Source organism: Stegodyphus dumicola, chromosome X2 (genome assembly GCF_044657685.1).
Source record: "Stegodyphus dumicola isolate Sdum_Otavi_A_Nest chromosome X2, ASM4465768v1".
In the NCBI taxonomy this organism is placed as follows: domain Eukaryota; kingdom Metazoa; phylum Arthropoda; class Arachnida; order Araneae; family Eresidae; genus Stegodyphus; species Stegodyphus dumicola.
In genome coordinates this window covers 61,225,711-61,238,887 of record NC_140781.1, presented here as the reverse complement: position 1 = coordinate 61,238,887, position 13,177 = coordinate 61,225,711, and the positions used below count along the sequence as shown (strand labels likewise).

Here is a 13,177-nt window from a genome sequence, read left to right as displayed (position 1 = left end):
TGTTTGCCCTTGAAATAGTTTGAGCTCTTGACTAAATCTATGTCAAACATAAGGTTGTTGCTTTACTAATTTTTTCTTTAACTTTGGCGGGTTTCTTTTCTGTTTTGATGCTGTTATATGTTTGAAAGTTGCCTGAGATACTAGTCTCTAAAAGCATAGTAATCAGAAATATCCATTCTTTTTTTAATCTGAATAATAATGTAATATTAGAACAACCTTTAATACTGTATATGAAGATGATAATGTTTTGAAACTTCTCTCAGGATAAGATATGAAATTATTGGGATTTTAAAATGAGCCTCAGGGGTTTCCTAATATGATACATGAAAAATGTTATCTACAATTCATACAAAATAACCTACCGCAAAAATAGTTGAGGGTTTTAGGAAAAAACAGTAAGTGCGGGAGAAGAAAGTGAATAATATTCTTTTATAATGGGTCAAGTTTAGAAACTAATAAAAGTAATATTTGTAACTCTGCTAATTAGGAACATCAATGAGCTCCGTAAATTAACTTTTTAAACTATAGCGTCTTACATTTGAAGTTTCAATAGGAACAGTGACATCAAGAAATATAATTAGAAAACTATGTAAATTGTTAACGTCAGGAACGTATGTTTAATATCTCATGTTGTATATAACAAAAGCAAGAAATGATCCACAAGTGCATTTTAGCTCTATTAATAGAAAACAGAAAGTGAGAGTTTAAGTTAGATGCATGATTGTTGGTACAAAAGCTTGGGAAGAGAAGTATGTCTCATAAATATGGATAAACATTTTTAATACGGATTTTAAGAATTACTAGGCTTAAGAGAATTGGTCGCCTCGGTATCTTAGAAACGTAGAGTTAAAATCAAAGGATTATCAAAAGTGAGCATAAGGTAAGACCAAAGTATTTTCAGGTTAAAACTCAAAGAAACAAATCATTCGATAAGAATTATAATAATATTATGCGCTTCACTATTAATTTCATAACTTCTGTTAGGAATGTTAGAAAAGTAGCTTATTAATTAATAAGGAAGAATTTGGGCTAATTAATGTCCGTGTAAAAACGGTTCTGTTGTTGATACTGTTAAAGTTTCAGTTTGTTTGATTGAACAGGGAATCGGTATTAAAGATATATTAGTAGTGAACATTATAAGCAGTCTTAGAAATGGGCATTATAAAGCGAAATACTTTTGGAGAATTCCAGTTTTATTGATACAAGGGATTTGTAGCAAGGAAACTTAACAATTTTTACAATGTCTTTGCTCGGATTCCAACTGTGACCACCGAATCACTGATATGTAAGTGCTCAGATGCGGCTTACCAGAAACACATTTTGAGGCTTTTAATGTTTATAAATAAATACATTTCGGCTAGCTATTGGTGAATCATAAATTTAGGCAACGTAACAATCTTGTGTTTGGTGTAGATTTTAGGCAACACTTTATCGATTTCGAGGATAACCAGGCACATGTCCCTCTTCATCAGGAACAAAGAAATCTGCAACGAAGTGAAAGCCATGGTTGTATTTACACACAAAAAGAGTAAAGCGAACTAGAAGCCAATGGTATATACAACTGTGGTTTTCCGTTCGTTGCAGGTTTCCTTGCTCCTGATGAAGAGGGATCTTTACCTGTATGTCCTCGAAATCAATAGAGTCTTGACTGAAATCTGCACCAAACAGAGGGTTGTTGCTTTGCTTAATTTTATGGATTGCTTTGGAATGCTTCTCTTCTGTCTTGATTATTGAGAATCATTAAATGTTTCAACTAAAATTGCGCATTGCATACTTTATAAGGTATTTCCATGCGGTATCCTTTCCGCATGCGTTCGTGTGTAATTGGAAGCACACTCCATGCGTATTCGAGAGGTCCAGGATGGAGTCCCAGCGAGGGCATTGCACATTTTTTTACGATTTCAGGCTTAGAAACACCTAATTACTATAGAACGTTACATACGCATTATGAAGAATCTTAAGAAATTAACTAAAGCTTCTAGAGATAAAAGTTTTATTTTTTGTCGTCATTATAATGCTTATTAAAGAAAAAAGTCATTGAAAAATTAATCGTAATCATGTCTGAAGTTCATTTGGGACTTTTGAATTACCGCATTACTGTTCTGAACTTTAAATGTAATGGTCGACATGTAGAGAACATTCACAAATGTACTTGAATGGAATGCCTTAATTTATTGCCTTTATTTATATTTTCCGTCTTTTAATAAGCACATATTTTGCTAGTTATTTCTCTAAATGTTTTTGTTTTGAAATTATGTGCTGAAACTTATTATAACATAAATGTTGAATACAACTAAATGTTAAACAGTCGAATTCCAAGTTTTGGGCATTTATATATACCAGGTGCAGACACACAGAATATAATGAAAAACATTTTATATTATATTTACATAAACTTCTCGATAGCTCAATGATTACGTTTAAAAATTCTATAATTTTAAGTGTTATGCATTTAAATAGATGCAAATATTATCCCAGTTAGTATGATGCACGTACTATAGAAAGTAGACTTTTATATTTGAAAGTATTTTCTTTCTTTACAATTTTCTTTAGAGATTCTCATATTCCAAATGTACGAGAGTTTCACAAATTACCAATTATTTTCAAAATATAACAGTTTCACGTAATTATGATTTCACAAATGCTTACGATTAGATAGAAAAAGCGTGCAGTGTGATGAATGATATATGGTTTACTAGTTGATATTTATGCTTATTAACCGACTGTTACTGGTTCCATAAATGGATAATCAAAAATCTATCATATGAACCAAATCGTAACAAGTTTTATAGTGAGTTACTTGTTTAGACGAAGCTCAGGAGCAATAATTGAGCAAGTTTAATTTGTTACTAATCTTTCTTAGATAGGTACGTTATTTGACTATGGCAAAGTGCACGAAGGTCATGTGCCATAAAAGAATGATGACTTCGTGGAGAAATTTTTAAAGGAAACTGGTTCGTATTCGCATTACACATGGGAAAAACACCCCAAAATCAACTGTGTAGCCAGTTCGTTTGCCTGGGTTAGAACGCAGGCCTAGCTACCTGTATATGGGAGCCTTAATTACTCGGTCATTGGTGGCGGAATTTGTTTTAGGTTTTATAAACTTTAATGACAACTATAATAAGAAGTTTGGAGGGTATTTGAGCTTTCTTAATGTTGCTTTCATCTCTTTTATTGCTTACAAACACGTTTCATAGTCTCTTGTAAGAATTATAGACTATAGTCTCATCATTGTTGTATTCTGCCTTTTAATACAAACGCATGTTTATAATTTATACTTGTCTGTGAACAGAATCAGTAAAATATCCTCTTCAGTTATAAATTATTCTCTAAACTCTCTAAAATCATTTTCATATGTATCGACCAATTTTTATTGCCACGTGTCTGACCCTTTTTCTCTTGCATATTTTCCAAGATATTCATCTGTTAATGACACTTCAATAACAGCAGGTTCCACATTTTCTAACAAATGCAGCTCTTCAGAATTTTCTCCTAAATTAAATACATCATCTTTATAGCTTTTGCTCGTGGTTCCTTCTAATCTTCCTCTTCAGATGGTATTATGTCAGATTTTTTTAATCTTTCTTTCCATTTTATTTGGTTTAGAATTGAATTCTGGCGTGTTTTCTTCATTTTTTTAAAATTATTTCTTTTCAGGAAAATGATTTTTAACTATAGAATGCATAAGGAGATGATTCCTGTTAAATTATCTGTTTATTCTCCACTTCTTTTAAAAAAGGAAACTAACATTCCGTAAAGTAAAGGGCAGTTGCCCCATTAGTTCATTATAGTTTTTGAAATCAAAATGTTTTAAATCGGGGATGATAATCTTAAAACATGTCAGATCTATTGGTCTACTTTATGGTATAGTATGGTCTACTTTATGGTATTTCGCAACTAGAAATTCACCGATTTGATCTCTAAAGAGTGGACTAATCTAGTGAGAAATTAAATAGATAAAGTAAAAAATTCTAAACATTATTTTTAACAAATTTTGCATTTGAGCATCTGTTATCAAATATTTGTTTAATTCATAAATGGGATCAAAATTTCTTAACTCTGATGGCAATAGAGCCTACTCCTATTCAAACATGTAGCGAAAACATCTATTTATAATTTTATGAAACTTATCCTATAGTGTTTCTAAATAAGGGGTGTACCAAATTAAAGCTGTCAGTTACTGGATCAGCGTTTGCTACTGGTATATACTGAATGAATTAGTATATATCTTATACAGAAATATTTTTCAGTTAACATTAAAAGAAATCCAAAATTTTCAGTAGATATTTAGATTGTTTTGCAGTGCGCCTTCATGTCTATGATTTGATAAGGACTTAATTTATTTTTATAATGCTTAAAGGGCTAACTACTTTATTGAAAGAAAGATAATTCTGTTATTTTTATAAGAATGTTAGGAATGCATAAGTGCATCTGAATTCAGTCTTTCGATATTCAAGGAAAGGGTTTTAAAATTTGAATAAGCACAGATATTTTTACTTTTATTCTGGAAATATGTTCAGCAGGTTTTATATTATTAAAGGACTTAGGAAGATTTTTGTTAGTGCTAATTTATACCAAATGCTTCCTAATGTTGTATTGTAATATTAATGTACTAAGTTTCTTCAAATTGTTCTTAGCCAAAGGCACAAATAAAATCAACAAGTAATACATATTTTTTAGTGACTACGAATATTAAAATACAACATTAATCATTAAGATACCCGTTTATTTAGCGGACATAGTTTTAAAGAAATACATTGCACTTTCAGAATTATATTTAGCAGTTTGTTATGCAACGTTTCTTTAAACGTGCTGTAGCTTTGCTGGCAAAACAAAACCTATACATTATATTAATACTATGAATACTTTCAGAAGCTATGGGAAATGTTATATATCGGGATATTTAGAAAATTTGGAACTTTCCGTGTAAATGGAAAACATTGTTTTATGAAATGTCTTCACCACATGTGGTTTCCTTCTTTGAAATTGGGGGTTTGATACTTGCACAACGAAAAGCGATGACACCGTGTGTCTGGATGGCTTTATGTCTCTGGTAACACTTGAGAGTTTTTAAGTATTCCAGTACACACTGATACCACTAAGCAGAGCAAGAAGTAATATAAGCAACTGTTATGAATATTTACAGGCTTACTACATTCTAACCAAATTCCAACCTTGTAAACCTGTTACAAACTAGTTCAAAAGTAGAGGTTTATAATAATAATTTTTAATTTTAGTACAATACTATTAGTTGCTACTTACAATGACTAGTGTTTTTCTAAATGTTTATATTTAATTAATAGCTAAAAATGCAATACGTTTCCATTTTAAAAATCTTTCAGGGCTTGAGGCCACATTTTATCGAGAAGTTCTTGCGCTTTCACTGCTTCCAAATTCTTTCGGCCTTCCTAAGCGCAGTTTGACACTAACAAAAATCTTACTTGTTTTAAACCACTTTCAGAAACACCGGCAGACGTTACTTATTCTCCATAGGCTCCACAGATGATCCGTTTATATCCAGAGTGGTTTTGGTTTAAAAGTGTTTGGTTAAAATAAAAAAGCGCACAGCAGCATACACGTATTTTATCAGGGTCGTTTTATATATAATAAAAATGAGGTTACGCTGTTGTTTGAGATTCCATAGATACACTCTAAGGTCGAGAGTAGGTACTTCCTTAAATTTATAAAGCACCGTAAAAAAGGAAACTGTCAACTCACAATAACTTCCACTTATTTACAATCCGAGTAAATTTTTCAAGCACCCAGTGCATTTGGTCATGTGGGTCTCTAGTTATAAGCAAAATGCTGTCCCCTTTTTTTCAGTTTTGAACGTACTAAACATAATGCAGACTGTTTTAACATTACAATGGCATCCTCCTCAGTAAGAATAACACAATTTTTATTTCCTTTTTAAAAGCTTTCCGTTCCTATCTTCCTCGAATATTTTCTAGAGGAGGCAATTTTTAGAGACATAAACTTTAATATGCTGCCCTTCCTTTCAATCTGCCTGGTAAAGATTGTATCAGAGCTAAAAGAAATAAATGTTGGTACTTTGCCGATTCCAAATGTTCCTGCTCTTAATTTTGTATCCGTTTCCTTAAATTTTATTTATTAATCCTTCCTTTTTTGATCTCTCCTATTAGATGTTTTCTCATTCGCATCCCATTCAATTTTCATTTGCCAAAGAATACGCATAACAGCTAAAATATTTCATTCGAAATGGTTTTCCTTGCCTTACTAAGATTACAAGATATCTATATGTATCCACATCAGAGAAAAATGATTGCATGTTTGTGAGAATTTTCCGTCTGTTCTACCTACTCGATGTTTAATTACTCAAAATTATCCTCACTCCTTTCACGCTTTCGATTGTAATATATATGTACCTCTTTCTCTTTCTGTGTTATATATATATATGGAGTATGTATAATTTTATCCTAGCTTTCATGTTCAGATCTTTTGAAAAATATTCAACAATCTATTCTATTTACTGGTTTTTATTTTAAACGTTCATTGCTCTATTTATTAAGGACTTGAAAGATAATAATAGATTATTAACAATTCTCGCCCTTATTATGATGCTCATCGCATGATGCTCGTTATATGAATTAAATCTATGTTTCAGTATTATTTTCACACTAGTTTTTTTCTAATATATTTTTAATTTCTTCAGTTCTTTTTCTTGCATCATTATCGCACTAATGTTGTCATCTAGGAAAAATTACTATTGATAGGTAAAATCCAAATATGATCCTTTGAACAACAATACATTTTTCTATACAGATGCAATTATTTAAAAAATTTTAACTCATGATGTTAGTTGAGGACGTTCTCTGATATATCTTACTGAGAATGATAGTTTTGATTTAATGACCTGAGGAAACGAAAATCATATTTTTTTAATACAGAAAGCTGCAGTATCAAAAGACGCAAGAATGAAAGAGCAAGAAAAGTGTTATTTATGTTTTTAAAACAACGTGATTTCTGGCACTTACGGATCACCCAGACGGTGTTTAACACTGTTGTCTGCTCAACATGCAAGGACAATACTTAAACGCTGTTACTGCGTGCTCCATTATGGCACTTGTTACCTCTTATTCCGAGGGCATGGTTTGAGGAAAGATTATAAAATGTCCAGTTTCATCCAGATTGTAGATATCACTCGAGGCATACATTTCGTTTACTTGGTGAAATTCATATAACCATCTGTTTGTTCCTTCTTCAGCAACTTTCGTTCTGAGACAACTAGAGCGCCATCTAGCGTCTAATACGGCCGCTAGAAATTTCGGGGAATAACGACATTTTGGGACACGCTGAAAGTTCATATGTAACTAATCCAGTAAATTTCCAGTACAGTCCAGTAAATTTATGAAATATTTTATTGTAAATACAACTATTTAAATTTTAGTTAAGAGGAAAGAAGCAACAGGAAGGAAAAACGAAAATAATTTGAAAGTTCGTTTTAAATGAAAAAAAAAATCTAAAACGCAATGGACTGAAAAACATTTCGTAATTCGTGTTAAACGCTAAGACCTCCTATAACATTATGTTCGTCGTTGCGGGAACCGAAATTTTGTTCGTGTTAACCGAGTGCTCACCTTAAGCGGATTCGTGTTAAGGGGGTTACTGTATATGCTTTAAAGAATAAATAACTTTATATCAAACATTTAAAATGTGGACGCAAATTAATATTTTTACCATAGGGTACAAATTCTTGGTATGATTTGCCATATTCAATTAACCAACCATTGTTCCATTTGAAAATAAAATCAAAGAAGATTTTTAATTTATGCGCTTTTCGAGAAACATGGCTAATTTAAAAAGGCACGTGAAGTCTTTCTAAAGGATACATAACTGAATTCTACAAAATGTGCATTTTTTCTTGATAGACCTTGTGTTTTTCTCTTTTTTAATGAACAAAATACAATTACCAGAGTTTAAAACAGTTAACGTAAAACTTGGATAAATTTTTAGCTGTGAGAGTTCAATGGAATGAATATATCAACAAGGTTACAATAAACATTTCAACTGGAAGGGTCACATATTCCAAATATGACTGATATGTAATACTTCTGAAGTAACGGTAATACGGTACTACGATTTTTCTATTTGAAAAGATTCAAATGTCCTACAATTTTGACTTTTGCTTCATCTCAGGAATTACTATGAGTTTTGAATCATGTTTTTAAGATCATAAAATTTGTGGAAGAAAATTTTCAACTAATCTCTCAGTTGGAAATTTGGGCGTTATCTTTATACTTGATAGCTCTCGTTACTTTAGAGTAAATAAAACATTTGACTTCTCTTAGAATTCTTAATCTCGGTCCTTAGTAAAAGTAATGTTTTGCTGTTGCATTTATTTAAGGAAATACAAATCGAAAGCTATAACAAACTCCGTACTAGATTGAGACCGCTGCAAATCCAAAAGACAAGCTTAGGAAATAAAAGTTCTTCATAGTTAAACTGGTAAGGCACATTCGTGAATCAAAAGATCGAGATTGAATTCATCACAAATCTTTACATATATAAATGCTTTGAAATACTGGTCGGTAATGTTGGCATTCAATTTGAAATGTCAAAGATTTCGTATTCAGTATGCATACACTTTGTTCAGGGAACAAATCTTGTATTTGTGCGATATTAGCTTCCGTTTTTCCTTTTCGTATTTGTGTTTGTAACTTTATTTTAAAAATTTCTAATATCTTTGTTCAATTAATTATTTCTATGGTCAACTTTTATTGTTGGCCATTGTCCGAGCTCTTGAATATTAATTCAGTTTTCTTAATTTAACATGGGGTAAAGTACAATTATTTTATTTTATGTTTTTGTAATTTATATATACGTGTAGTTGCTGACTCTAAGGCTTACATTTTTAGAAACCTCTTATCAAGCTGTTATCCTTTTTGGTTCAATTTAAATTACCTTTGTGTAAGTATATTGATTTTACTTTTATTTTATTTTTTTCGTGTATTTTAATGATTATCCTTTTTCCTGGGCTTTCGAAGTTGTAGATTTATTTATGTAATTTATATATATAAAAAGAGAGAAAGAGAGAGAATTCATTTAAACATACGAAGGGGACGAAACGCGATTATAGGAACATTATTGCAGAATATTTTGGGGTTTTGTTGATTCCCTCTGATGAGTCAACCTTATTCCGGGAAATCTGCGATAATTTATTTGTTTTTAATGTATGTAATATTCCTTTTCTTTTTGAATATGTACGATTTTAATGCAAACCATTAAAATGTATAATTTCTTTTGGGTTTATTCAAGTTTTTAATAGTTTTAACACAGATTTCTTGAGTATTAACATTTTATAATTTCAATTTGCGGTAGTTTTACATTTCCTTTCCTAGGGGATAATCGTAAATGGAAAATAAATAATTATCTATCTCTCTATCTCTATCTATCTATCTATACAATACATATATATGATCGTTCACATATTAAGTTGAGTACGAACAAATTAGATTGAATCATGGCAAAAATCCGTATTCTTTATTCTGCATACTGATTATAGATATGATTAGATACATATCAACGATTCCTTCACTTTGCTGATAGAAACGTATTCACAAGCAAATTTGAACGTACTGATAACCCGAAAGACGACTTGTTAAGCAAAGCTGCAATGAGAAAAAAAATTAAGCAAGCTGCAATGAGAGAGAAGTTTGAAGTTAGGAATTTTGTTATCACAGAAGTTAAAAATGAAAGAGAAGTTTGAAGTTAGGAATTTTGTTATCACAGAAGTTAAAAATGAAAGAGAAGTTTGAAGTTAGGAATTTTGTTATCACAGAAGGGGGGATAACGCCCATCTGGTTCATTTTAAAATCAAATTAAAAGTTATTATTGAACAGATCTTACGATTTGCGGTCTACACTCTTGAGTCTCTAGTGTTTATTTAGGAATAGCAAATACCAGAACGTTTAATTACAAACATATTACTGTTTTCAGGTCAACAAGGGAAAACTGACGAATGAAAGGTAAGATTTTTATGTTCTATCTTATAAGTTAAATTAAAATTATGTTTCGATATACAAACCCATTAGTTATCATATATATTGACTAATAAAAAGAATAAGAAAGGGAAAGATTAAAATAATTTATGTTTAAAAATTGCGTATAAATCTGCTGTTGATAAAAGGTAATAGATACATGTATGGACATACATGGAATACATGGAAATAATAGATACATGGAAAGGACATCAGAAATCCGTATTTTCAATGTAGTGACGTTTTGTCATGCAGAGTAAACAAAATCTTTCAATTAAAAAATAATTCATTGAATGCAAAATAAACAAATTTTTCAACTTTTATTCTTAAAAAATTGAAAACTAAGTTCTTGTTTCTGCTTGCTGCTTTCTTTTATATTCTTAAAACCGTGTACTTATCACATTTCAAATGCGGGCGTTAATTTCTCTCTTTCAGTATCATAATACTAAACTCCGTCTGAATAATGTCAATATCATGAAAGCAAAGTCGGACCGCTCGAATCTTTATGTGGAAAAAAGAAAAACGAATATGTATTATAATGTCAATACGATACTGAGGAGAATTCTCTGAATTAGTTAGAGAAAGAGCAGATAGCTTACGAAATAATTTATTCTTGTTTCCATTTTAAGATGTCAATACTTAAAATTCCACGCTCCAAAATTCTTGAATTACACGTAATTCCCGTGTGATTTTGCCTTATCTACATGATTAGATGTGGACTTAAAGAAGAATTATATAACGGAGGCAGTCATTGCTTCTTTTTCGAAATATTAAGAGGTTTGACATGCTTAGACTTTCCAACGACTCCTGAAAATTCTTAATGAATTTTTTACATAAAAATATATACCTGCCTGAATTAAGTATTTATTTCTTTAACGGCTTATCGTAAAGATTGTCTAAAAAGTGATTAAAAACGCTCATTCACGTATAAATCCCACCTACACATATCTACACATAGTCACCCACCTACGTCCACACACAAGCATACCTCCTACAGATAAACACAGATAAACTAATTGGATTTTATAGTGGGTGTGTATGTTTATTCTTATAGGAGTAAAGCTTTGAGAAAGTTAAAACAGAAAACTTGACTCAAATTTACGTAGTAGAGTCAAAGGTACAATAATCTAATAGTTACCTTGTCTTTAAAGATTCTAGCAAATCAGATTCCATCAAGTTCGTAATGATGGAAAAAGTAATTCTTTGTAAAATATCTTGCCATAATATCCGTATCTCTCTATCTGGATTGTTGATCCTTTTTTGACTTCATTATTATCTCTTGGATCATCTATCTTCATTATTATTCGCTACTTTGGAAAAACATTCGGAACAACTCGAAAACCTCTAGCTTACAGAAAAAAAAAAACTAAGAAAATGTAACCTAAGTTTAACCAAATATGAAGGATGTAACCCTTTCACATATAACAATAGTGACACCCTTCCACATAAAAATATACCCCATTTTCGTTTTGATTCTGACATAAGCGAGCAATCGCAACTTTTGAGTTATGCCAGTTTTCGTCTAAAATAGAGATACATAACATTTACAATAAAATCGCACATGCATGTATGTTGCAATGCATGTTGAGGTAAATATCACTGCCTCTTTATACAAGTATTAAAGTTGCTTAAATTTAAAAAAAAATCGATCTTGTTTTGTATTTTGGCTTTCTTTTTTATTTTGTTATTGTTACATGTATGTATCATAAATAAGGACGATGTTACAAACTTTCATTAAGTTTTGTGATATCAGGCATTTAATATTTTTATTTTATAAAAACACTCAAAAAATGTATTTTATTTCTGTTCCGTTAGTTTTTTCCTTATCAAAAAAAATATTTTCTTCTTATTACATTTCTACTTTAATTTTATATTTTATTGTGCATTTCTTATTATTGATATATTTTTCAATATTTCTCTACTTTGCTTTTACTGTATAGTCACTGCCTGTTTTTTTAATATTGAGTTCATCACTTTTGAATCATTAAAATTAATTTACAAACATGTTACTAAAATTACATCTATCACTTTCTGCATATATATATATATATATAATGGTTATTATCAAAATAAGTGTTTAATATGAATAAGCAGTCAAAATAAAATGCTGTAAACAAACTAAAAGTCAAAGGGAAATGTTAAGAAATTAGTCAAGAATACACTTAAAATTCTAACTGTAGGTTCTTTTCATTTTTTAATGGCGACGTTCTCTTATTTGAAAGTACGTGGAATTAAATCCACAGCCCCGTAGTCAAGTTGTTTTTTCCGCCTTTTCTACACGTACAGTTATAGAATGTTCTGGAAATATTTAATGTGAACTGGATTGGCTGACGTCATTTCTTGGAAGCTCCGCCTTTCCAGAGGCTATAAAAGGACTCGCAAAAGAATATCGGGGGCTTTTTCTGAAACGTCACGATGCAGTAAACTTCATACAAAAAGTTATTAGTAATTATTTTTATTTACTCCGGATATCTGATTTTGTAACTGCTATTTTCTCCTGAATAATAATAAATGGATCCTGTTTTTTTAAATTTATCGTCTGATAATTTAAGCAACGACTAAAGCTGGTACATCACATATATATATATAATCAAGATACAAGTGTAATATTAAAATAAAAATGGTGGTCACCATTTTAACAGGAAGATCAAAACTGAAACGAATGCAAAACAACTTATAAAAACTTTATTTTATTCTAACCAATTATTTTTAGTTTTTCTTTCCTTTCCCTCCTGATTTCAGTTTCCTGCCGGAATGTAAATTTGTAATGACGTAGTTGCTAATCTAAACGGGTTTCGGAAACAGTATTTCAGCTGCATTTTAAGAGTTCGTAAAACTAACTCGGCAAAACAACACCCTAAAAGTAATATGACAAATAGTTGCAAAATATCTGATCCTTTCAAGGAGCTGCTGAAAACTTTTTAACAAAGCCATGTTTTTGAATTCTATCAGGATGGTTAGAAATTCTTGAAATAAATCGAAAGCAGTGCCAAATTAATTTAAAATAATAACACGAAATCATTAAAACGTTTTTAAAATGTTCAGTAAAATGAAGTAAAAATTTTAAAAAAAAACTTTTAGTTTTTTAACAAATCATCAAATTTAAATAAAATATGTTGTATAAAAACTAAACAATAACATATAAATGAGTAATTATAAAAATGGTATTAAAGTAT

General features: G+C 30.4%; 1 protein-coding gene and 1 long non-coding RNA gene across 4 annotated transcripts in view; one reads left to right on the top strand and one right to left on the bottom strand.

Annotated features, from left to right (window-relative positions):
• Positions 1-13,177, top strand: part of LOC118184676 (octopamine receptor beta-2R-like) — a 259,732-nt gene that overhangs the window by 148,105 nt on the left and 98,450 nt on the right. The window contains exon 3 of one of the 3 annotated variants that reach the window (XM_035354384.2): positions 9,961-9,989. The exons of the other annotated variants lie outside the window; for them this stretch is intronic. The gene's annotated coding sequence lies outside the window, so the exon portion shown is untranslated. The remainder of the gene's footprint in view (positions 1-9,960; positions 9,990-13,177) is intronic. 3 annotated transcript variants of the gene reach the window in all.
• LOC118184678 (uncharacterized) overlaps positions 1-13,177 on the bottom strand; it is a 161,430-nt gene that overhangs the window by 73,719 nt on the left and 74,534 nt on the right. The gene's annotated exons all lie outside the window — the stretch shown is intronic.